This window comes from Oncorhynchus nerka, linkage group LG10 (genome assembly GCF_034236695.1).
Source record: "Oncorhynchus nerka isolate Pitt River linkage group LG10, Oner_Uvic_2.0, whole genome shotgun sequence".
Lineage (NCBI taxonomy): Eukaryota > Metazoa > Chordata > Actinopteri > Salmoniformes > Salmonidae > Oncorhynchus > Oncorhynchus nerka.
The window spans coordinates 75141206-75167740 of NC_088405.1; the positions used below are offsets into that span (position 1 = coordinate 75141206).

The 26535-nt window shown below is 43.7% G+C and overlaps 1 protein-coding gene and 1 pseudogene across 1 annotated transcript in view; both read left to right on the forward strand.

Moving 5' to 3' along the window:
- The window catches only part of LOC115136004 (cell adhesion molecule 1-like), a 500413-nt gene that overhangs the window by 161660 nt on the left and 312218 nt on the right, over positions 1 to 26535 (forward strand). The gene's annotated exons all lie outside the window — the stretch shown is intronic.
- On the forward strand, positions 9316 to 9373 carry LOC115136536 (U7 small nuclear RNA; annotated as a pseudogene).

Consider the following 26535-nt stretch of genomic DNA (forward strand, 5'->3'; position numbering starts at 1 on the left):
GTTTCGAAGGTGTTGCCCATGCTCCATATGCTGGTAGAATTTAGGTAGCCTTGTTTTCAAATGTTCTTTGTTAAAATCCCCAGCTACAATAAATGCAGCCTCCGGATGTATGGTTTCCAGTTTGCATATATTCCAGTGAAGTTCCTTGATGGCCGTCTTGGTGTCTGCTTGAGAGAAATGTACACAGCTGTGACTATTTTTACATTTACATTTAAGTCATTTAGCAGACGCTCTTATCCAGAGCGACTTACAAATTGGTGCGTTCACCTTAAGACATCCAGTGGAACAGCCACTTTACAATAGTGCATCTAAATCTTTTAAGGGGGGTGAGAACGATTACTTTATCCTATCCTAGGTATTCCTGAAAGAGGTGGGGTTTCAGGTGTCTCCGGAAGGTGGTGATTGACTCCGCTGTCCTGGCGTCGTGAGGGAATATGTTCCACCATTGGGGGGCCAGAGCAGCGAACAGTTTTGACTGGGCTGCGCGGGAACTGTACTTCCTCAGTGGTAGGGAGGCGAGCAGGCCAGAGGTGGATGAACGCAGTGCCCTTGTTTGGGTGTAGGGCCTGATCAGAGCCTGGAGGTACTGAGGTGCCGTTCCCCTCACAGCTCCGTAGGCAAGCACCATGGTCTTGTAGCGGATGCGAGCTTCAACTGGAAGCCAGTGGAGAGAGCGGAGGAGCGGGGTGACGTGAGAGAACTTGGGAAGGTTGAACACCAGACGGGCTGCGGCGTTCTGGATGAATTGTAGGGGTTTAATGGCACAGGCAGGAGCCCAGCCAACAGCGAGTTGCAGTAATCCAGACGGGAGATGACAAGTGCCTGGATTAGGACCTGCGCCGCTTCCTGTGTGAGGCAGGGTCGTACTCTGCGGATGTTGTAGAGCATGAACCTACAGGAACGGGCCACCGCCTTGATGTTAGTTGAGAACGACAGGTTGTTGTCCAGGATCACGCCAAGGTTCTTAGCGCTCTGGGAGGAGGACACAATGGAGTTGTCAACCGTGATGGCGAGATCATGGAACGGGCAGTCCTTCCCGGGAGGAAGAGCAGCTCCGTCTTGCCGAGGTTCAGCTTGAGGTGGTGATCCGTCATCCACACTGATATGTCTGCCAGACATGCAGAGATGCGATTCGCCACCTGGTCATCAGAAGGGGGAAAGGAGAAGATTAATTGTGTGTCGTCTGCATAGCAATGATAGGAGAGACCATGTGAGGTTATGACAGAGCCAAGTGACTTGGTGTATAGCGAGAATAGGAGAGGGCCTAGAACAGAGCCCTGGGGACACCAGTGGTGAGAGCACGTGGTGTGGAGACGGATTCTCGCCACGCCACCTGGTAGGAGCGACCTGTCAGGTAGGACGCAATCCAAGCGTGGGCCGCGCCGGAGATGCCCAACTCGGAGAGGGTGGAGAGGAGGATCTGATGGTTCACAGTATCGAAGGCAGCCGATAGGTCTAGAAGGATGAGAGCAGAGGAGAGAGAGTTAGCTTTAGCAGTGCGGAGCGCCTCCGTGATACAGAGAAGAGCAGTCTCAGTTGAATGACTAGTCTTGAAACCTGACTGATTTGGATCAAGAAGGTCATTCTGAGAGAGATAGCGGGAGAGCTGGCCAAGGACGGCACGTTCAAGAGTTTTGGAGAGAAAAGAAAGAAGGGATACTGGTCTGTAGTTGTTGACATCGGAGGGATCGAGTGTAGGTTTTTCAGAAGGGGTGCAACTCTCGCTCTCTTGAAGACGGAAGGGACGTAGCCAGCGGTCAGGGATGAGTTGATGAGCGAGGTGAGGTAAGGGAGAAGGTCTCCGGAAATGGTCTGGAGAAGAGAGGAGGGGATAGGGTCAAGCGGGCAGGTTGTTGGGCGGCCGGCCGTCACAAGACGCGAGATTTCATCTGGAGAGAGAGGGGAGAAAGAGGTCAGCGCACAGGGTAGGGCAGTGTGAGCAGAACCAGCGGTGTCGTTTGACTTAGCAAACGAGGATCGGATGTCGTCGACCTTCTTTTCAAAATGGTTGACGAAGTCATCTGCAGAGAGGGAGGAGGGGGGGGAGGAGGATTCAGGAGGGAGGAGAAGGTGGCAAAGAGCTTCCTAGGGTTAGAGGCAGATGCTTGGAATTTAGAGTGGTAGAAAGTGGCTTTAGCAGCAGAGAGAGAAGAGGAAAATGTAGAGAGGAGGGAGTGAAAGGATGCCAGGTCCGCAGGGGAGGCGAGTTTTCCTCCATTTCCGCTCGGCTGCCCGGAGCCCTGTTCTGTGAGCTCGCAATGAGTCGTCGAGCCACGGAGCGGGAGGGGAGGACCGAGCCGGCCTGGAGGATAGGGGACATAGAGAATCAAGGGATGCAGAAAGGGAGGAGAGGAGGGTTGAGGAGGCAGAATCAGGAGATAGGTTGGAGAAGGTTTGAGCAGAGGGAAGAGATGATAGGATGGAAGAGGAGAGAGTAGCGGGGGAGAGAGAGCGAAGATTGGGACGGCGCGATACCATCCGAGTAGGGGCAGTGTGGGAAGTGTTGGATGAGAGCAAGAGGGAAAAGGATACAAGGTAGTGGTCGGAGACTTGGAGGGGAGTTGCAGTGAGGTTAGTGGAAGAACAGCATCTAGTAAAGATGAGGTCGAGCGTATTGCCTGCCTTGTGAGTAGAAGGGGGAGGTGAGAGGGTGAGGTCAAAAGAGGAGAGGAGTGGAAAGAAGGAGGCAGAGAGGAATGAGTCAAAGGTAGACGTGGGGAGGTTAAAGTCGCCCAGAACTGTGAGAGGTGAGCCGTCCTCAGGAAAGGAGCTTATCAAGGCATCAAGCTCATTGATGAACTCTCCGAGGGAACCTGGAGGGCGATAAATGATAAGGATGTTAAGCTTGAAAGGGCTGGTAACTGTGACAGCATGGAATTCAAAGGAGGCGATAGACAGATGGGTAAGGGGAGAAAGAGAGAATGACCACTTGGGAGAGATGAGGATCCCGGTGCCACCACCCCGCTGACCAGAAGCTCTCGGGGTGTGCGAGAACACGTGGGCGGACGAAGAGAGAGCAGTAGGAGTAGCAGTGTTATCTGTGGTGATCCATGTTTCCGTCAGTGCCAAGAAGTCGAGGGACTGGAGGGAGGCATAGGCTGAGATGAACTCTGCCTTTGTTGGCGGCAGATCGGCAGTTCCAGAGGCTACCGGAGACCTGGAACTCCACGTGGGTCGTGCGCGCTGGGACCACCAGATTAGAGTGGCCGCGGCCACGCGGTGTGGAGCGTTTGTATGGTCTGTGCAGAGAGGAGAGAACAGGGATAGACAGACACATAGTTGACAGGCTACAGAAGAGGCTACGCTAATGCAAAGGAGATTGGAATGACAAGTGGACTACACGTCTCGAATGTTCAGAAAGTTAAGCTTACGTAGCAGGAATCTTATTGACTAATTCAAATGATACAGTACTGCTGAAGTAGGCAAGCTGGCAGTGACTGCGTTGTTGTTGTTCTATCTCTCTATAGTGCTGTTTCTTGTATTATGGTCTCTTCTTTAGAGGTTTCACTTTGTTGTCCTTTTTCTTTTCCTTTTTCTTCTGTCCTTATTTTGTCTTCCTTTCTTCTGTTAACTAGATATTTTTTGTTGTTATTCTTTGTAAGCTAGCTAGCTTCTTCCAGGAGAGTCCCTAGCAACTGCTTAGCAACAAGTAAACAATTCAGCTAGCAATTCAGCTAGCTAAGATAACTGTACAATTTTATGAAAAATAGTTACTTCTTCAAAAGCCTGTCTTTTTGGTTTGTTCCTTGTTTTGTCTTCTATTGAGTCTTGCAGTTTTCTCTTGATTTTTTCGATGTACTTCACTCTAAAAAAACATTTAAATCTCAATATATACAGGAGCTCATTTTTCAGCAGCTGCTCAATTTGGAACATGTTTTCACACTATAGACTATAGACTATAACTGACAATAATTCTCTTGGTAGGTAAAATGGACGGTATTGGATTGTAAGGAATTCTAGGTCGGGTGAGCAGAAGGGCTTGAGTTCCTGTATGTTATGATTACACCATCATTCGTTAATCATGAAGAATACACCCCCATCCTTCCTCTTCCCAGAGATGTGTTTATCTCTGTCGGTGCGATGCATGGAGAAGCTCGGTGGCTGAACCAATTCCGACAGCATATCCCAAGTGAGCCATGTTTCCGTGAAACAGAAAATGTTACAATCTCTGATGTCTCTCTGGAAGGCAACCCTTGCTCAAATATCATCTACCTTGTTGTCAAGAGACTGGACATTGTCTAGTAGTATACTTGGGAGCGGTGGGTGACGTGCACGTCTACGGAGCCTGACCAGCTGACCTGTTCCTCTGCCCCTTCTGCGGTGCCGTTGTTTTGGGTTGACTACTGGAATTAGATCCATTGTCCTGGGTGGTGGTCCGAACAGAGGATCCACTTCTGGAAAGTCGTATTCCTGGTCCTAATGTTGGTAAGTTGATGTTGCTCTTATATCCAACAGTTCTTCCCAGCTGTATGTAATAGGACTTAAGACTTCCTGGGGTAATAATGTAAGAAATAATACATGAAAAACAAAGTACTGCATAGTTTCCTAAGAACTCGATGCGAGGTGAACATCTCTGTCGACGCCATCATACAACTTTCCTTCTTAATGCGTTTGAGGCAATCGGTAGTGTTACAAAGTAAGGGTGGTATACAGAAGATAGCCCTATTTGGTAAAAGGCCAAGTCCATATTATGGCAAGAACAGCTCAAATAAGCAAAGAGAAACAACAGTCCATCATTACTTTAAGACATGAATGTCAGTTAATACAGAAAATAACTTTGAACATTTCTTCAAGTGCACACAAAAACGATCAAGCGCTAGGATGAAACTGGCTCTCGTGTGGACCGCCACAGGAATAGAAGACCCAGAGTTACTTCTGCTGCAGAGGAATAGTTCATCAAAGTTACCAGCCTCAGAAATTGCAGCCCAAATAAATGCTTCCCAGAGTTCAAGTAACAGACACATCTCAACATCAACTGTTCAGAGTAGACTGCGTGAATCAGGCCTTCATGGTCTAATTGCTGCAAAGAAACCATTACTAAATGAAACCAATAAGAAGAAGAGACTTGCTTTGGCCAAGAAACGTGAGCAATGGACATTAGACCGGTGGAAATCAGTCCTTTGGTCTGGAGTCCAAATTGGAGATTTTTTGGTTCCAACCACTTTGTGAGATGCCGTAAAGCATGGAGGTGTTACGGTGTGGGGGTGCTTTACTGGTGACACTGTCTCTGATTTATTTATAATTCAAGGCACACTTAACCAGCATGGCTACCACAGAATTCTGCATCCAATCTGGTTTGGGCTTAGTGGGACTATCAATTGTTTTTTAACAGGACAATGACCCAACACACCTCCAGGCTGTGTAAGGGCTATTTTACCAAGAAGAAGAGTGATGGGAGTGCTGCATCAGATGACCTGGCCTCTACAATCCCCCGACCTCAACCAAATTGAGATGGTTTGGGATGAGTTGGACCGCGGAGTGAAGGAAAAGCAGCCAACAAGTGCTCAGCATATGTGGGAACTCCAAGACTGTTGGAAAAGCATTCCAGGTGAAGCTGGTTGAGAGAATTCCAGGCTTGTGCAAAGCTGTCATCAAGACAATGGGTGGCTACTTTGAAGAATCTCAAATCTAAAATATATTTTGATTTATTTAACACTTTTTTGGTTACTTCATGATTCCATATGTGTTATTTCATAGTTTCGATATCTTCAATATTATTCTACAATGTAGAAAATAGTAAAAATAAGGAAAACCCCTTGAATGAGTGTCCAAACTTTTGACTGGTACTGCATGCCTTTTTCAAGTTGTATGTGTGCTTGTTTTTAAAATGGTCAAATGAATTAATAAACTAATCATGATACTTGGTCAATTGAGCGGGCTCTATGATACTCTATTCTGAGAGGTTTATTTAAAATAATTTATTTGAAACTAGTGTGAAATTTCTTCTATTTGAGATTTGATTTAATATAGTTTATCAAACATTTAATCGGCCATAACACATCTGATAGCATGATTCATTATGTGCCATCGACAGCTAGAACTCTGATTTGGTTAGTTAACTCTGGCAATTATTTAGCGGGGCCCACTCCAAATTAGAACACTGATATGCTTCTGGTCTCCATAGCAACTTCCTGTACTTTTTTCCCGAAGTCTTGTTTGTCATTTTTAATTTATTATTTTTTGTTTGCTGTCACGTCGTACCAAAATGAGTTAATTACAGCTGCGGACGGGTGGTATACTGCGCGAGATGACAGGAGGTCTCTGATGATGCCTGATGGATTAGCATGGCTGTTTATTTTAGCGCCCAAAGTGTTTATTTTATTTTAATTCATAAGGCATTGATGCTTGCTGTAATTATTTAATGACTGTGCTGTACCACGCTGTGTCAGTAAACACATTTCCCATCCGTTTTTTAAATCTTTTGAGCATTTGGGTAAACAATCATGGTTGCTTCCTGGACTACAAATACCCCCCCCCTTATTTTTCTTCTTCCTGATTGGCATTGACTGCTAATGATGTGTGAGGGTGTGGAAAGTCCATGACACAGGAGCAGAGAGCATGCTATGGCTATTGCTAATGAGATTCTTAATTGCCAATGCCCTTCAACCCTTTGAGTTCCAAATCAGGAATCTATGAAGCCATCTTTGACGAATGTCCATTGGAGGCCTAAGGCTAATAGTTAGCGCTTGATAAAAAGGAAACAATGAGTTTGTTATACAGTACGAGTCAAAAGTTTGGACACACCGACTCATTCAAGGGTTTTTCTTTATTTTTACTATATTCTACATTTTAGAATATTAGGGAAGACATCACAACTATGAAATAACACATTTGGAATGATGTAGTAACCAAAAAAGTGTTAAACAAATCAAAATATATTTTATGTTTGAGATTCTTTAAAGTAGCCACCCTTTGCCTTGATGACAGCTTTGCACACTCTTGGTATTCTCTCAACCAGCTTCACAAGGAATGCTATTCCAACAGTCGTGAAAGAGTTCCCACGTATGCTGAGCACTTGTTGGCTGCTTTTCTCTCACTCTGCGGTTCAACTCATCCCACACCATCTCAATTTAGGACTCAAGAGTGGCGCAGCAGTCGAAGACACTGCATCTCAGTGCTAGAGGCGTCACTAAAGACATCCAGGGATCGAACCAGGGTATCACAACTGGCCGTGATCGGGGCGTCCCATAGGGCGGCACACAATTGGCTCAGCCATCACTGTAAAATAAGAATATGATCTTAACTGACTTGCCTAGTTAAATAATAATAAATAAATACAATTTGGGTTGAAGTTGGGAGATTGTAGAGGCCAGGTCATCAGATCTAGCACACCATCACTCTCCTTCTTGGTCAAATACCCCTTACACAGCTTGGAGGCGTTTTTGGTCAATGTCCTTTTGAAAAACAAATTATACTCCTATTAAGCGCAAAGCAGATGGGATGGCGTATCGCTGCAGAATGCTGTTGTAGCCATGCTGGTTAGGCGTGCCTCGAATTCTAAATGAATCACTGACAGTGTCACTATCAAAGCGTCCCCACACCATCACACCACCTCCATGCTTCAGTGTGGGAACCACACATGCAGAGATCATCCATTCACCTACTCTGCGTCTCACAAAGACTCATCAGACCAAAGGACAGATTTCCACCGGTCTAATGTCCATTGCTCGTGTTTCTTGGCCCAAGCAGGGTAGCCTAGTGGTTAGAGCGTTGGACTGGTAACCGAAAGGTTGCAATTTCGAATCCCCGAGCTGACAAGGTACAAATCTGTCGTTCTGCCCCTGAACAGGCAGTTAACCCACTGTTCCTAGGCTGTCACTGAAAATAAGAATTTGTTCTTAATTAACTGACTTGCCTAGTAAAATAAAGGTAATTTCTTTTTTAAAAAGCAAGTCTCTTTTTATTATTGGTGTCCTTAGTGGTTTCTTTGCAGCAATTCGACCAAGAAGGTCTGATTTACGCAGTCTCTTCTGAACAGTTGAGGATGTGTCTGTTACTTGAACTCTGTGAAGCATTTATTTGGGCAGCAATCTGAGGTGCAGTTAACTCTAATGATCTTATCCTCTGCAGCAGAGTTAACTTTGGGTCTTCCTTTCCTGTGGCGGTCCTCATGAGAGCCAGTTTCATCATAGCGCTTGACTGCGTTTTCCGGATTGACTGATCTTCATGTCTTAATTGTAATGCATTCCAGTTGGCTACCTCACAAAGATGGTTGAGAGAATGCCAAGCAGTGCAAAGCTGTCAAGGCAAAGGGTGGCTACTTTGAAGAATCACAAATATAAAATATTTTGATTTGTTTAACACTTTTTGGCTTACTACATGATTCCATGTGTTATTTCATAGTTTTGATTTCTTCACTATTATTCTACAATGAAAGATAGAAAATCCCTGGAATGAGTAGGTGTCCAAGTCTTGACCATTTACTGTATATGTCTTTGTCTTAAAGAGGTGTTTTCTGGTCTTCGGTGGCTCGGTTTTGTGTTCAGCAAGCAAGATGTTTCATCACCAGCTCATTCACTTCAGCTTTACAGTGGGATTGTCACTTTAATCTAATAAACAGAGAGTTAAGTAATCTTCTGGGCTTCTGTCAAGCTTTTGAGGGGCTAATACCAGGCTTTGATAGGCTTCGTCATTGAGGGAATGTGCAAAATGGCCCGCTGAACCATGTTTTTCCTGGAGTGAGTCTTGTATACCTTTCATGGTGTTAATTTATTTGGGGCTAATTTAGCATTCTCGGCTAGTGCGACTGGGTGCGGAAAAAGTCTGCAGCCTTTGTTCAAATCCACCTGACACAGGAGTTGTTTACCTTGAATATCTAAGCAGTTAAGCTTGTTTTCCCTTTTTCTTGTTCTGCCCCATACTTTTCTTTGTGTTGAAGGGAGAGTGAGGAGACAAGGAAATGAAAGGTTGAGTGGAGTTTGACTTATAAGCTGACTGCAAGTCCGCCTTCTGGGAGGCTGGGTGGCAGCTCTAAACTTTGCCAAACTTCTCTCTCTCGCTGTATCTCTCTCTCTGGTTCGCACTCTGGTTCTATCTCTGTCCATCTCTCTTTATCTCTCTCTGTTCTCTCCTAACATTATTTTTTTGCCGTCTCTCAACCCTTGCTTAGCTGAGAATGTAGATCTCTTCAGTTGAGTTATGACCTGTAAAGAGATCCATGATTCCACCAAGCAGTTGGGCAATGAATGTTTGTCTTTTTAATATAGCATCAAAAAGAAAGTTTTGTGATGGTTTTTCTCAGATATTGCAATGAAGGCTGCCTCATTACCGACATAAGAGGGACTCCCACACGAGCATCAGGTGTCTTCCAAGTTGGAAAACTAGCTCTTTTAGTATTTGTCAAGTAGGGATCTTCAATTGAAGAAGCTCCCATTTTTATGGGGGCAGGTAGTCTAGGTCTAGAGCGTTAGGCCAGTAACCGTAAGGTCGCTGGTTCGAATGCCCGAGCAGACAAGGTGAAAAATCTGTCCATGTGCCTTTCAGCAAGGCACTTAACCCACATTTACTTGAGGGGCACTGTACTACTCTGGCTGACCCTGTGAAACAACACCTTTCAATGCACCTATCTCTGGTGTATGTTACACTAAAACATGATTTATTTTATTATATTCTCTGAGTGGCCTGCCTGCAATCTCATACTGTATACCCACTCTACCTGTCCTATTCTCCTCACACACATTTTAAAAGAGTTGGACAGATGAAAGAAGGTTACTCAGTAGGCCTAATACTCGGGTGAGTTGTTTTCATATCAGTGCAGAAGAAGGAAAGTAAACAAAGAGAGGAAGCCACTTTAGATTGGGGAGCACGTCTTGTCTACCCTCGTTTGCCTTCTCATAAACCCCAGTTTTTTCTGGACAGCCACTATATCCGCTGTGGCCTCTTCTCACTATGCGATAATGGAAAGTCTTCAGACAGTTTGTGAAGTGAGAAATAAGGAGAGGAGGAGTGCGAAGGGGAAAAAACGGGAGAGCTATCCATCAACGGCACAATCGGAGGCTGGGATCCTTCGTTCAGATAAGGACTGTTTAGAAAGATGGACGGCCATTGTCAGCGCACAGCATCATCCAAAAAGGCTTAAATGAAATCTAAAGATTCTCAGCGGTGGCTTGAATTACCTCTGTAATAACTGCAATAAGGCCCAGGCTAAACCTAGTTCAAGGATGATTATAGTGGCAGGTCCCAGCGTTATTATTACAGATTGTAAACATTAGCCTGCCCTAACCTCTTCAGCTCAGGGCCTGCCGGGAGAGGGAGAGTTGTGGTGGGGGGTTGAGGAGAATACCATAGGTCAGGGATCACCAACCAAATTTAGCCGCGGGCCGATTTTTTTTCTTGAGTGGATGGTCGGGGGGCATAATTACAAATAATTAGTAGACAGCAAATTGACCTCATGAAGCACTAACCTTGCTTACATTTGTATACGATCACGTGTCTCTCTATTATGCATGGAATACTTGGGAATAGATTTCTTAAATTAAAATCACTTGGAACTGATTTCCTGGTGTTTTTACAGTCTATGTTCAACAATGAAAATAAATAAATAAAAACATCTTAGAAAACTTGGCTGGCCAAATAAAACCACCAGCCGCTAGTTGGGGAACCCCGCCATAGATAATAGAGGGGGGATGTGGCTGTGTTCTTGAGGTTCAGTTCTCAGGGCTTCATGTCCATTGGCAATTGGGCTCCTGAATGGCGCAGCGGTCTAAGGCACTGCATCTCAGTGCAAGAGGCGTCACTACGGTCCCTGTCACTACAGTCCCTGGTTAGAATCCAGCCTGTATCACATCCGGCCGTGATTGGGAGTCCCATAAGGCGGCATGCAATTGGCCCAGCGTCGTCTGGGTTTGGCTGGGGTAGGCCATCATTGTAAATAATAATTTGTTCTTAACTGACTTGGTGTCCATGTCCTTTCCAAATACTTCCCATGGTTATTTTCACCAGTCAGAAATGGGGTTAATTGCAGCCTTTTCTACCAGATTTGAATTGCAATGACACATTGTTGCCACGTAAGTTAGGCTATGCTGCTTCGGTGTACACCCCCTTACCCAGTTAGAGACATTGCTCCTGGTGGTTTTCTATGGGGCATAACGCATCTTCATAAAGGTATGCCAAGTTGCGTTGAGATCTGCTCTTTGCATGAATAATCTTCACTGTAATTGGCTTCCTCAGGTTAAAACAATGTTTCTAAGGAATACCACAGTCTGATGTAATATTACAGGTCAATATTACCGACAGGGAATCAATGGCTGAAGTTGTCCAGATAGCTGCATCAATGTAATCACTTCATTAGTGATACGGTCGTATGGAAACTCAAGCTTGGATTGGATGCGAATAAAGCTGCCATACAACACATACATTTGTTGTGTTTAAGATAATAACGACAAGAAAAAGTGAATGTCTATTTCTGATTTGCAGTTCTCTCTCTAATATAAAGACATGGAAATCTAGCCTGCGATGGAATAAAAGGGCTTTTATTCTGACCTCTCATATTGACAGTCTATTTATGTCTCCGGCAGAACTCATTTCAGCCTCAGTTTCCTGCTGAGAATAAATGAAGCTTCTGGAGGACCCTCGCTGTGTCTCTGGAACTAGCCTGAGTATTCTGTTCTTAAGTGCAGAAATTGGCAACAGTTCCCCCGCCTAAGTACACCACACATTCAGTGAGACTTCCTTCTGCCAGCCGAGTCAATTTGGTCAATAGATGCTTTTAATTCCTTTTCCAGCATGCTTTGACAGGAGGGCCCAATGAGGCGGACCTGGCGATTTGTGAAGCCTGAAGGGACTCTCTCAGTGCTGATGTCATCGTCCATGTTAACCGTGTGTGGCCCAAATGACCCATGTTGACGCCGCTGGTCTTACCTCCGGTTTCAACACTTCAAACTGATTTGAGAATTGAGTGAGCTCAGTCTCTTAGATCATATAGCCTACAGTATTATAATGTTTTCAAAAGCCTAGTCCTGCCAATGACCTTGGGCATAGCTGTCATATCTCCTGTCACATCGTGTCACAGTCCAGGTCATCTATTTTAGGCTTTGCGTAGTTGGTAGGAAACTTCATAATTTCAGGTCAAGTAAGTCTACATCAAGAGGTTTCTTAATGTTGTTCTATCCCTTCATCATTAGGTCCTTACTTGCTCCAAACAAACTGATCAGCTGGACAGGAATCATAAAGGGCAGGTTGTTTTGCTGGAGGGATTATAGCTAGCCAGTAACTTTGCTCAAATACCAACCCACTGGACGAATGCCCTGAGCATAACAGCACAGCCAATTTGGACTGTTCTGGGGCGAAAATGAGGATTGTTGGTAGGCCTATATTCCTCCTCAATACAGCCGACAGTACCTGTCAGCCCACGCCCGTCAAGAGCTGCCTGGCGATGTTGAGCCGGGTTTTATTTCAAAATGAGAATCGATGGTTGTTCTGACGGCCGCAATTAGTGTCGTCTCCGTGTCAAGGTCTGAGCCTGTCCCTCCAACAGAACAGCCTAATTACTCATTAGCAGCACATTTTTACCTTTTATAATCTCACGTCCTAAAGGCTCTACCTTTTCATCTCGTTCAGGGGGAGGGCTGTCTGTCGGTGATTGTTAGCGTCAGCTGCCCCGCTCCGAAGCTCTATTACCTTTATGCCAATGATGAATTTATGAAATACCGCAGCCCAAGTGCACCGTCTCTCAATATCATGGGGTCAAAAGCCTCCCCCCAGCCCATTTCTTTGTCTCCTTATTTAATTTCCTGGCCGGCTAGGGCCTTGATTAATGCTTTGCAATGCCAGAGTTGGTCATCTGCTTTCTTTTTTTCTCTTTTTTTCAAGATTCGTAGTGTGCCACCTGCTCCTCTGTTTTTCGAAGGGGAATGTTTTGATTGTAATGATGGGTTTTATTGCATGCTTTTCATTTTCATTCTGGTATATGATGAGAAGTTTAATATATGAGGCTGAGTGATGGTTATAACCTTGGAGCTCTCATAACGTGGGGAATTGACACCCCCAGCACCTGTTGAATATAGGCTGAATGATGGTTATAGCCTCGAAGCTCTCATAACGTGGGGGATTGATACCCCCAGCGCCTGTTGAATATACCCTGAGTGATGGTTATAGCCTCGAAGCTCTCATAACGTGGGGGATTGACACGGGACATTGTTCAGTTCTGGATGAATAAATGCCAGCAGGAGCCTATTGTTTAGTAAACTATACTCAAAATTCTTCCATCACGGTATCCAAAACCCCATGGCTCATAGGTAATGACAAGGCTGCTCTTTCATTTCTGTTACCACTTACACAATTTTTAAAGAAGAAGACCTACTGTTGCTTGGCATTTTGTTGAAATTGAATAGTGGAGCGATGTTTTTTTACCCCCAGGGGTACGCTCAAAGCTGTCGGGGGTAGGCCAAATAAAAATGTGATTCACATTTAAAACATAATACAAAAATTACAGTTCTTCACATTTTCAAACAGTACATTTATATTTTCCAACTGAGTTTTTTTTCTCACCTGACTAGCCTCGTTTCTCTGCCCAAAATAAAATGAAACGAAATAACAACACAATGTCAAATACAGGAAACTTTCACGCAGACATTTGGAAAAGAAACATGACAATTTGAAAAATAAGCCACAGGAGTTTTTTGAGCGAGAATAAAGACAACTTTCAAGAGTTAAGACAAGTAAACTCAGCAAAAAAAGAAACCCTGTCTTTCAGGACCCTGTCTTTCAAAGATAATTAATAAAAATCCAAATAACTTCACAGATCTAAATTGTAAAGAGTTTAAACACTGTTTCCCATGCTTGTTCAATGAACCATAAACACTTAATGAACGTGCACCTGTGGAACGTCGTTAAGACACTAACAGCTTACAGACGATAGGCAATTAAGGTCAGTTATGAAAACCTGGGACACTAAAGAGGCCTTTCTACTGACTCTGGAAAACCACCAAAAGAAAGATGCCCAGGATCCCTGCTCATCTGTGTGAATGTGCCTTCGGCATGCTGCAAGGAGGCATGAGGACTGCAGATGTGGCCAGGGCAATAAATTGCGATGTCCGTACTGTGAGACGCCTAAGACAGCGCTACAGGGAGACAGGACGGGCAGTTGATCGTCCTCTCCGTGGCAGACCACGTGTAACAACACCTGCACAGGATCGGTACATCCAGACATCACACCTGCGGGACAGGTACAGGATGGCAACAACAACTGCCCGAGTTACACCAGGAACGCACAATCCCTCCATCAGTGCTCAGACTGTCCGCAATAGGCTGAGAGAGGCTGGACTGAGGGCTTGTAGGCCTGTTGTACGGCAGGTCCTCACCAGACACCACCGACAACGTTGCCTATGGGCACAAACCCACCGTTGCTGGACCACACAGGACTGGCAAAAAGTGCTCTTCACTGACGAGTTGCGGTTTTGTCTCACCAGTGGTGATGGTTGGATTCGTGTTTATCGTCAAAGGAATGAGCGTTACACCGAGGCCTGTACCCCGGTATTGGGATCAATTTGTTTGTAGGTGGAGGGTCCGTCATGGTCTAGGGAGGTGTTATATTATCATCGGACTGAGCTTGTCATTGCAGGCAATCTCAACGCTGTGCATTACAGGGAAGACATCCTCCTCCCTCATGTGGTACCCTTCCTGCAGGCTCATCCTGACATGACCCTCCAGCATGACAATGCCACCAGAGATACTGCTCATTATGTGTGTGATTTCCTGCAGGACAGGAATGTCAGTGTTCTGCCATGGCCAGTGAAGAGCCCAGATCTCAATCCCATTGAGCATGTCTGGGACCTGTTGGATCAGAGGGTGAGGGCTAGGGCCATTCTGCGAACTTGCAGGTGTCCGGGAACTTGCAGGTGCCTTGGTGGAAGAGTGGGGTAACATCTCACAGCAAGAACTGGCAAATCTGGTGCAGTCCATGAGGAGGAGATGCACTGCATTACTTGCAGCTGGTGGCCACACCAGATACTGACTGTTACTTTTGATTTTGACCCCCCCTTTGTTCAGAGACACATTATTCAATTTATGTTCGTCACATGTCTGTGGAACTTGTTCAGTTTATGTCTGTTGAATCTTATGTTCATACAAATATTTACACATTTTCAAGCCCCATTATTTTGACTTAATTCTTCTTGCTGCCGCGGATATGTCTGGAACAATGCTGGGGAAAAGGCCAAAAAAACTATGCAGACAATGCCTTCATCAAACACTGTTTTACGACGCATCAGTGGCATGGCAGGAGATGTTTTGAAATGGTTACTGCTTCGCATACCAGCTAGTGAATTATATGCGTTACAGCTTGATGAGTCAACAGGTGGCGGGGCGGACCTGGCACAGCTCCTGGTATATGTCCGTTACGTTGATTGGGGGTTCAATTAAGGAAGACCTCTTCTTCTGCCAACCACTGGAAACCAGGACAACATGAGCTGATTTAAAAAAAGTTCTGGACAGCTTTGTGACATCAAATGTACTTTGGTGATCAAGATGTGTTGCTACTGATGGCACAAAAGCCATGACAGGGAGACATAGTGGAGTGGTAACGCACGTGCAAGCAGTTGCTCCCGATGCCACTTGGGTACACTGCAGCATCCACCGAGAGGCTCTTGCTGCCAAGGATATGCCTGACAGCTTCAAAGACGTTGACTCTGGTGCTAGAGCGGGTACACAGTTGGAGGTTGAATGTTTGAAGGGGTAAAGGACTAAAAAAGTTGGGAACCACTGCTAAACGAATGGTATCCTTTCAGTTGAGCGTACTAGTGCTTCACCGGTCTACTGGATGTTGATGCTGTTGCTATGCAACCTCTTGCTAAATTGTTAGCATAACAGATTACTAGCTAGACATTTAGACCTCTTGTGTATTCTTAAATTCAATCTGGAGTGCCAGAGTGCCCTGGGCGTTCATAAATTGAGTGTTGTCAGATTGTCCGTTTGTAAATTCAGAGCATTTAGCTCCTCGGAGTGTTCAGAGCGCACACCGGATGCTCTGGTCGAAGAGTAGGCTTGATTTGAGAGTTCTGACCTTACAACGGCAGTCAGGCATCCAAGCTAACTGGCTAACGTTGGCTAGCTTGCTAGCTACTTCCAGACACACATAAGAGAACACCTCACTTTGACCATTTTACTTACCCTAGCAGCAATGGCAGTTTTCATGTTATCCAGAGCGTTGGTGACAAACTGTGCTGCTGTCAACAATTTAATTACGCTTTTTGCAGATGTTTACTGACACCGGTTATATTCCATGGGTGTTGAGCGTTTGTAAATTCGTCACTTTTTCTGCGCTCTGGTACACTCAGACGAGAGTGCTCTGAAATCAGAGTAGATAGCCAGAGCGAATTTACGAAAGCACCTAAATTTCCATTGACAACGCTCAATGACTATACCACTTAGCTAAGCTAAGTATGACTGTAATAAGTCAAACGTTGGTTAGTAGGTAATTTATTTGAAAAGTCATTGCTCAACGTTGCTGTCATAATTATTTAAAGCTATGAATTGTTGGACTTTGGCTGCATATTTTCTGCCATTTTCTTCAAATCTGAAAATGATGTAAAGCCACACCATTTTTTGAAGAATTGCATTATGGGCCCTAAAAGCACGGAAATAGTGTCCACTGCTTGTATATTTTGTATTTTGGCTAATGTAGTACGACATCCAGAACTTTTGTTGTACTAACTATATCCATACTATGACCAATAAGCATACTATATACTTAATTTACATCACAAATAGTATGATTAGTGCGGTTAGTATGAGTATTCAAACACAGCTCATGTCTTTTTGTTTCTACCCCAATGGGGGAGAGGAGAGTGAGATGCTAATCCTTTCCTTGCCTGGGAAGGTATCCGTATAATTTTTTGGAAGCGAAGCATTATAAATATAAAATTACTTGAGTTGTTAGCAGGATAAGAGGCTGACATTCAGCACATGGGGTGGATTAATACCTTAGATGTCATTAATTTCTCTCTCCGGGGTCAGACGCTGAATATCTTGACTTCAGAGGGGTGGTCACAAATGGCAAAATGAAGGTCTACCTCACTTTCCTTCTATAAAACACCCAAACCGAAGGAGAGAGCCAGCCAGGGAACTTTTAATAGATCCAATAAACAGAAACACGTTGGTTACAAGCGACTCAAGCCCTTGGGCTTTAAAGCCCATGTCAAGGATAAAGACATCCCTTAATGGGATGGTTATTAAGCTGCTAAAGGCCATACAGCTAAGCTAAGTGGACCACCAGGGCACCCCTGTGCTGGTGCGGCAACTAATCCCAGGGAGAGGCACGCTACTGTGGCCACGGCACCAGGATTCGTCTGCCTCTCCTGGCTGTCACAGCTCTGCTGATTTCTAATTAAATGACCCGAAGCCGCATTGTAATATTCAATGCAAATGTGGGTGGGGTGGGAGTGTCTGTGAGCCACCTTCTGGCGGTAAACCTAGATATCCCACGACGCACCCGCCACCAGATTCATTCTTCTTGACCTCCTTCCATGCAGTCACCCACCAAAGAGCTTACAGGTGTGTTCAGGGCTAAGAGAAGCAATTTAGATTTGAATTGTTTCAAGACTCGTTCAAGTGATGGGAGAGGGAGACTGAAAAAAAGACGGAGTCCCTTATGTGAAGTAGTAGCTGTCATTTGGATTAGGTGAAATAATCCCTTTCCTCCTCAATGGCTCCCACCTCTCTCCTCCCTCCACCCCTCAGGCTCTCTTCTTCCTCACCCCTGCCAAGCCCACTGGGATCATAGCTCCAGTGTAAAAACTCAGGCCAGGTGCTGATGGAACTTTTCTTTTTTCTCTCTCTCTCATTCTCAAACTAACGCAGCCCAACCACAGAATAGGGGGAAGATTAGCACGCCCCCACCCTCTCTCGCTTCTTCCTTTTTTTTGTTGCTTACTGCCGTCGGGCTGCTCCACACGTAGCGGCCCCACCGAGAGATGGAGAGAGGGAGAGGAAACACTGAGGGCAAAACCCCATGGGTGCTGAGGATTTAGTGGAGGACTGAGGAGATGAAGCAGCCAGTCAGTGAGGCTTGATCAGGAACAATCTGAGAAGAGGACAGAATGGCAGCTGTTGGTTTGATATGGCAAACAGTATGCGCCTGCGACTCACACACATGCTACAAACTGAGGTATAAACATACCTGTGTGCCCCCACAAAAGAAAGGAAACTATCTGAATGAGCAAATGAATAATGGAGCTCGGCAATGACTAGGGTTGCTGCATCCGCTCTCGTTGAGTTGTTTTTGAGACCACCTTAGCAGAATAATAGATATTGCACATGCCATAGATGGTGCATGGATCAGATGACACTGCATGCATGTTGATGTTATCGGGTTAGTGTCCACCATCCGCCTGCCCACCATATATGATTGGCTTTGAGAGAAACATATTGACTCACTTTCTGAAGGAGGTGAAGTGAGGTTTTACCGATATTCTCTGCTTATGTCTCCGTGGAGCTAATTCTAATGTAAATGTCAAATGGACCACGGTCAGGTGGAGAGAAGCCTGACAAGGCCCTGAAGTTATTTACCGTGAGTTACAGTGCCTTTCGAAATCATTCATACCCCTGGACTTATTCCACATTTTGCTGTGTTACAGCCTGAATTCAAGATTGATTAAATCTATATTTATATCACCTATCTACACACAATACCCCATAATGGACAGTGAAAACATTTTTTTTTAAATAATTTGCTAATTTATTGAAAATGAAATACAGAAATATCTCATTTACATAAGTATTCACACCCCAGAGTCAATACTTTGTAGAAACACCTGTGGCAGCGTCTTTCTGGGTAGGTTTCTAAAGCTTTCCACACTTGGATTGTGCAATATTAGCCCATTTATTATTTTAAAATTCTTAAAGCTCTGTCAAACATTTTCACGTCTTGCTATACATTTTAAAGTAGATTTAAGTAAAAACTGTGACCTGGTCACTCAGGAACCTTCACGGTCTTCTGGGTAAGCAACTCCAGTGTAGATTTGGCCTTGTGTTTTAGGTTATTATCCTGCTGAAAGGTGAATTCATCTCTGTGTCTTGTGGAAAACAGACTGATCCAGGATTTCCTCTCGGACTTTGCCTCTGCTTAGCTCCATTATGTTTCTTTTTCGTCCTGAAAAACTCCAACTGTCGCTCTCACAGTAATTGACCGTTAATTAACATAAACACATTTAGCACCTCCTGGCTTCCACACATCAGTGGCCTACAAGCCTACACACTATATAGCCTACACCTTCATAATAAATCCATTATTTATTTTAGACGGGTTTAAAGAAACATGATATGAAGAAAATGTAGTATATTTCAGAAGAACAGAATAGCATACTCTGAGTTGTCCTTATGTTAGATCCTGATCTGGTTATGCCATATGGCTGTGGGCTACACTCGTTCATTTAGCAGACAAGATTTGTTTAGAATTCCGTGGCATTATTTTTTTTTATAGTATGAAGAATACAATTGAAGCTGAGTGAAATACACTGCTCAAAAAAATAAAGGGAACACTAAAATAACACATCCTAGATCTGAATGAATGAAATATTCTTATTAAATACTTTTTTCTTTACATAGTTGAATGTCCTGACAACAAAATCACACAAAAATGATCAATGGAAATCAAATGTATCAACCCATGGAGGTCTGGATTTGGAGTCACAACCAAAATTAAAGTGGAAAACCACACTACAGGCTGATCCAACTTTGATGTAATGTCCTTAAAACAAGTCAAAATGAGCCTCAGTAGTGTGTGTGGCCTCCACGTGCCTGTATGACCTCCCTACAATGCCTGGGCATGCTCCTGATGAGGTGGCAGATGGTCTCCTGAGGGATATCCTCCCAGACCTGGACTAAAGCATCCGCCAACTCCTGGACAGTCTGTGGTGCAACGTGGATGGAGTGGGACATGATGTCCCAGATGTGCTCAATTACAGTGCCTTGCGAAAGTATTCGGCCCCCTTGAACTTTGCGACCTTTTGCCACATTTCAGGCTTCAAACATAAAGATATAAAACTGTATTTTTTTGTGAAGAATCAACAACAAGTGGGACACAATCATGAAGTGGAACGACATTGATTGGATATTTCAAACTTTTTTAACAATTCAAAAACTGAAAAATTGGGCGTGCGTGACCACATATCCGATTAGGCATGTAACGCTTTTATTATGAGGGTGCATTTTTATGGTGAAAATGATCTAATCAAACTTTAAACTCATGCGCTGCTTATGTATGCCAGTTAGGGTCTTACACCCCTTGTAAGAGGAATAATGTGCTTAATTGTAAGAAGTTATTTGGCCACTAGTTCTGATACAAACCTTATCAAAACATAAAGGTCTAGGGACTAGGCTACATGAGGTGTGTGACTATGATTAGAAAAAGTCACACAAAAAAAGCAATGCTTTTGTGTAATAATATATCATTCTTAAGTGATAGGCTAATATTGTGACCCATCAGACCATTCTTGATTTAATCGTGTCTTTACATATACCTAATAATATATGTGTGAAATTAGTTTTGTTTTAGAATGGCCATTATCATGCACCTGTCTCAAAACAGAGATGACATCTCTACAGAGATGACAAACAGCTATTTGGTCTTGGCCATAGTGGAGTTTGGAGTGTGACTGTTTGAGGTTGTGGACAGGTGTCTTTTATACTGATAACAAGTTCAAACAGGTGCCATTAATACAGGTAAAGAGTGGAGGACAGAGGAGCCTCTTAAAGAAGAAGTTACAGGTCTGTGAGAGCCAGAAATCTTGCTTGTTTGTAGGTGACCAAATACTTATTTTCCACCATAATTTGCAAATAAATTCATTAAAAATCCTACAATGTGATTTTCTGGATTTTTTTTTCTCATTTTGTCTGTCATAGTTGAAGTGTACCTATGATGAAAATTACAGGACTCTCATGTTTTTAAGTGGGAGAACTTAACTGACTAAATACTTTTTTTGCCCCACTGTATATAGGGCAGCAGCTTCTAAGGTGCATAGTTGAGTAGCCGGGTGGTAGCCGGTTAGTGATGGCTATTTAACAGTCTTATGGCCTTGAGATAGAAGCTGTTTTTCAGTCTCTCGGTCCCAGCTTTGATGCACCTGTACTGACCTCGCCCTCTGGATCATAGCGGGGTGAACAGGCCTTGGCCAGGTTAGTTGTTGTCCTTGATGATCTTTTTGGCCTTTCTGTGACGTCGGGTACTGTAGGTGTCCTGTAGGACAGACAGTGTACCCCCGGTATGCGTTGGGCAGACCGTAATACCCTCTGGAGAGCCTTGCGGTTGCGGGCGATGCAGTTGCCATACCAGGCAGTGATATAGCCCGACAGGATGCTCTCAGTTGTGCATCTGTAAAGGTTTTGAGGCTCTTAGGGGCCAAGACACATTTCTTCAGCCTCCACCCCACTGTCTGTGTGGGTGGACCAATTCAGATGTTCAGTAACGTGTACGCTGTAGAACTTGAAACTTTACACCTTCTACACTGTGGTCCAGTCAATGTGAATAGGGGTGTGCTCCCTCTGCTGTTTCCTAAAGTCCACGATCAGCTCTTTCGTTTTGCTGATGTTGAGGGATAGGTTATTTTCTGGCACCACTCCGCCAGGGCCCTCACCTCCTCCCTGTAGCCTGTCTCGTCGTTGTTACTAAACAGGCTTACTACTTTTTCATCTGCAAACTTGATGATTGAGTTGGAGGCGTGCATGGCCATGCAGTCATGGGTGAATAGGAAGTACAGGAGAGGGCTGAGCACGCACCCTTGTGGGGACCCTGTGTTGGGGATCAGTGAAGTGGTGTTGTTTCTTACCTTCACCACCTGGGGGCGGCTAATCAGGAAGTCCAGAACCTAGTTGCACAGGGTGGAGTTCAGACCCAGGGCCCGAGCTTAATGATGAGCTTGGAGGGTACTCTGGTGTTGAAGGCTACACTATAGTCAATGAATAGCATTCTGATGTAGGTATTCCTCCTCCAGATGGGGTAGGGCAGTGTGCAGTGCAATTGCGATTGCATCGTCTGTGGATCTATTGGGGCTGTAAGCAAGTTGGAGTGGGTGTCAGGTAAGGTAGAGGTGATATGATCCTTGACTAGTCTCTCAAAGCACTTCATGATGACAGAAGTGAGTGCTATGGGGCGATGGTCATTTAGCTCAGTTACCTTTGCTTTCTGGGTACAGGAACAATGGTGGACATCTTGAAGCAAGTGGGGATAGCAGACTGGGATAGCAGCCTTGCGAGGGTTAACACGCTTAAATGTCTTACTCACGTCAGCCACGGAGAACGAGAACCCACAGTTGGGAGTAGGTCGTGTTAGTGGCACTGTGTTATCCTGTTTAGCTTGTCTGGGAGCAAGACGTCGGTGTCCGCGATGTTGAATTGTGACTCCACTTTGTCTCTACTCACGTTTTGCCTGTTTGATTTTCTTATGGAGGGAATTATTCAACCATAATCCCAGTCACCTTATCATGGTTAAATGCGGTGGATCACGCTTTCAGTTTTGCACGAATGCTGCCGTCTATCCACAGTTTCTGGTTTGGGTAGGTTTTAATAGTATTTACAAATACCCCGGTATACTGCCCAACCCTAGCCTCGTGGTTAAATCCCTAAGCTGTTTCCTACCTCTCCAGCAACTGAGTTAGGAGGACACCTTTATCTTTGTAGTGGCTGCATGTATTGATACGACATCCAAAGTGTAGTTAATAACTTCACAAGGCTTTTTACCCGTCTAACAATTAGACACACCTGGTGTTTGTGGTTGAATCTTTGCCTGAAATTCACTGCTCGACTGAGGGTCCTAACAGATAATTAAATGTGTGGGGTACAGAGAGGAGGTAGTCATTAAAAAATCTGGTTAAACACTATTATTGCACACAGTGAGTACATGCACTCATTATGTGACTTGTTAAGCACATTTTTGCTTCTGAACTTATTTAGGCTTGTCATGGGTTTGAATACTTATTGACTCAAGACATTTCAGCTTTTCATTTTTTATTAATTTGTAAAAATGTCCCAACAGAATTCCTCTTTTACATATGACGTATTGTGTCTAGGCTAGGGCTGGGCCATATTGCCTAAAAATCATCTCGATAAAAAAATTAAACGAATGGGTGATTCACGATGTATATATATTTATTTAATATTACTTTTCTCTAAATAAGCTTGGTTGTACAATTAAAGGTCAGTACACTGCATTTTGAACAGTCAGGAATTATCAAATGAATTCAGGGCTTGTAAAACTAATATAAAACTGTAAAACTAATATAAATACTAATATAAAGCCTTCAACTATAAGATCCACTATAATCTAATTATCAAAATAGTATAACCTGCTTTTTTGCTAAAATTAATGATCTGGCTTTCAAGTCTATGAAAATCCCCTTTTGTTACACATGTAACCAGAACCATGCACATTCACTAATGATAACCAACGTCATGTATTATAGAAAATTAACAGTTCATAAAAACCTCTCTCTCAAGCACAAGTCCACTGCTATTGAGTAACTAACTAATATTTATTTTTTATGTCTAGCCAACATGGCTCTATTTGTTTGACAACAAGGTAGAATAGTTGAACTTTTCTGAATACACCCACCCGTTCTCTGTTCTACATTTTTGGAGTTGAGACATAATAAGGGTATCGTTACAAAGGTTAATTTCTCCTCTATTAAAGTAAAGCGAGTTGAAACTTCTTCCACCCTGACAAGCAGTTATCTTTCATCTCTTTGTTGTTGTGAGTGTCAGGGGGAGGGTTAAGGTGTCTGTCTGAGTTGCAACACAGCACACAGCACAGAAAGAGTGAAGGAGACGAGACGAAAAAGACAAACACTCATAAAAATAGAAGAGAAGAAAAACGAACCTAGATTCTTGCGATACAGGCATTTAGAACATCGCTTCAACATAAATTTGACTTAATCAAATTAGTTCGATATCGCTCAGCTCTAGTGTACAGTGGTTCTTCCTTTAAAGGTTGTAGCACACCTTGCGGGTTGCCGCAGAAATCTATGGCACATTATTTGTCAGCCATTGTTACCATTAATGCTAGTTAGTGCTAGTTTGACCACCAGAGGGCATCTTTGAGAAGCATTTGAAAACCTTCAACATTGGCTGTACTAGAGAATTTCAAACCTTTTTTGGAAGAACATAGTATATGGGATTGATTTGAAGAAATGTATCTTAATTAATTAAATTAATATTATGGTGTTTCTATTCCAAGAAAAACGAAAAACCCTCTTGGTTTCCGTTAGGATGGAAAGGAAAATATGGCGCTGTACAACGTGACGGTTGGGAGTAGGCTACAGTACTAAGAGCATAACATTTCCACACCCTAAGTGTTGTTTAACCAATACCCAAAAGGAGATTCAGTCAAAATAAAAATCTCATTGATTTATCAAGACCAGTCCCCATGCTTGTCTCAGAGCAGTGCTAAACGGTGCTGAAATTGTTGTAGGCTAACGCTTCAAATCCTATTCCTTCTAACTTCAATATGCTTTTTAAACAAATAAGCCCTACACCACTTAACAGCACATTACTCAACACTAGTGAGGCTCATATCGCCTACGGTAGACCTACAGTATATTGAAAAATATTTGTTTCAATTAAGTTACTCTCAGCCGATAATTAGATTTAGAGGATTGGAGGATTCTACAGTAATATCTAAGGGGCATTTTTCGTTTGGGCAAATCTGATCTGTGAGAATATCTAAGGGGCTTTTATATAATTCTAAATTAATTAATAATAATAATCATCATAATTGCTTTGTTTTAAAAATTTATGATATTCTGGAGATGATTTAGTTTTCAAGTAACCTAAAGTGAGGGAGAAAAAGGACATTCTTGAACATGCGGTGAGACATCGTTAATAATTTGTAAATAAAGACAGTTTGTAGGCCAGTGACAACAAATCTACATTTAATACATTTCAAATTCAGGGTGTAACACAACAAAATGTGGAACAAGTCAAGGGGTGTGAATACTTTCTGAAGGCACTGTATGGTCTCCTCTGTGAAGGCTTCTGCTCTTGTGGCTTTTCTTCTCACCATCGACAGTACCATTTTAAAAATAATTGTTTAGCTCCCTTAACAAGACAGACAACACTTTTTGAAGGGCATGGGATCGTTGGGTGCATGTACACCTATATGCCTTATAACACTATGGAGGTATAATGAAATTCAAAAAATAGTTGGAAAAGTAATAGATAGGGTTTTGGGAAATCCTCTCAAACAAACTTTGAATCAGAGGCCTTCTCATGGCATTTTCCTGAAAATCTTAGGACACCAGTCTCAGACACCAGTCTCAGACAAATAGGGTTTCTTAGAGGAGACTCTGAGACTGGGAGTGTTGAATTGAATTTCTCACCTTTTAACAAAACTCTCATGACTCTTCCCTCTCATGACCCACAGTCAACTATGGTCGTCACACAGGCTTACCAATATCCCTCTTGATCCTTTTTTTCGTGCCATTTTATCTTCAACTTTATAGTTGATCGTATTGTAGATTTAGGCCTGCAAATCTACAGTCTTTCCCACCTGTTGACATATCTGTTTAACACTCATACATCCAATAGTGACATTTCATCACAGGACACATCATAGAAATGTCTGTGTTTAATATGAGGATGTTAATTGCAGGTGCTTCCAGCTGACCAGATTTCACTTAGTCCTGACAAGCAAGCCATGTCCATCCAGTCTGTCTGGGACATCTGCACTTCTCTGTCCGACAGTGTTGTTTACATATGCCAAACAGAGTTTGTTTGAGCGGTATTGGCTCCTCTGAACTTGGTATGAGTTTTCGTTCTCCCATTTTTGTGCCTACATTTTTGGTGAATTTGTTGGATTTGGGCTCGCTAAATGTTTTTTTCTCCACAGTTTTTTATGGCGGCCTACCTATACATATTAAATGGCTGGTGTGTTAAGGGCCTCTTTGTGTGCTGGATCGTGACAAATGAACAATTACCTGGGGGGGAAATCAAATCAAATTGTTATAGTCACATGCGCCGAAAGTGAAAGGCTTACTTACAAGCCCTTAACCAACAATGCAGTTTTAAGAAGAACAAATAATTAGAGCAGCAGTAAATAACAATAGCGGGGCTGTATACAGAGGGTACCGGTACAGAGTCAAAGTCACAGGGAGGGGGGGGACGACGACGTTGCTCTTATATTCAGTTGTTCCTCCCGACTGTATGTAATGAAATCTAAGATTACCTGGGGTACCAATGTAAGAAATAACACATAAAAAAACTAAATACTGCATAGTTTCCTAGGAACGCGAAGCGAGGCGGCCATCTCTGTGGGGCGCCGGAAGTAGCGAATCTGCATTGGCTCCTGAGTGGCGCACAATGGGATTGCCTTGCAGTTCTCCAGCTGTATCCACTGAAAGCACTCACGGTTCAAGGCACAAGGGCAGGGGGCACGGAATGGGACGCGGAGCGCACAGAAGACAGACCTAGCTCATGGGGAAGGGAGGAGGAGGAGGAGGAGGAGGAAGGGGGGGTAGCACAGAGCAACACTTTAAGGGGCATTCCACACTGGGTAGCACAGAGCAACACTTTAAGGGGCATTGCAGTAATAATGGAGCTGACTAGGGAAAC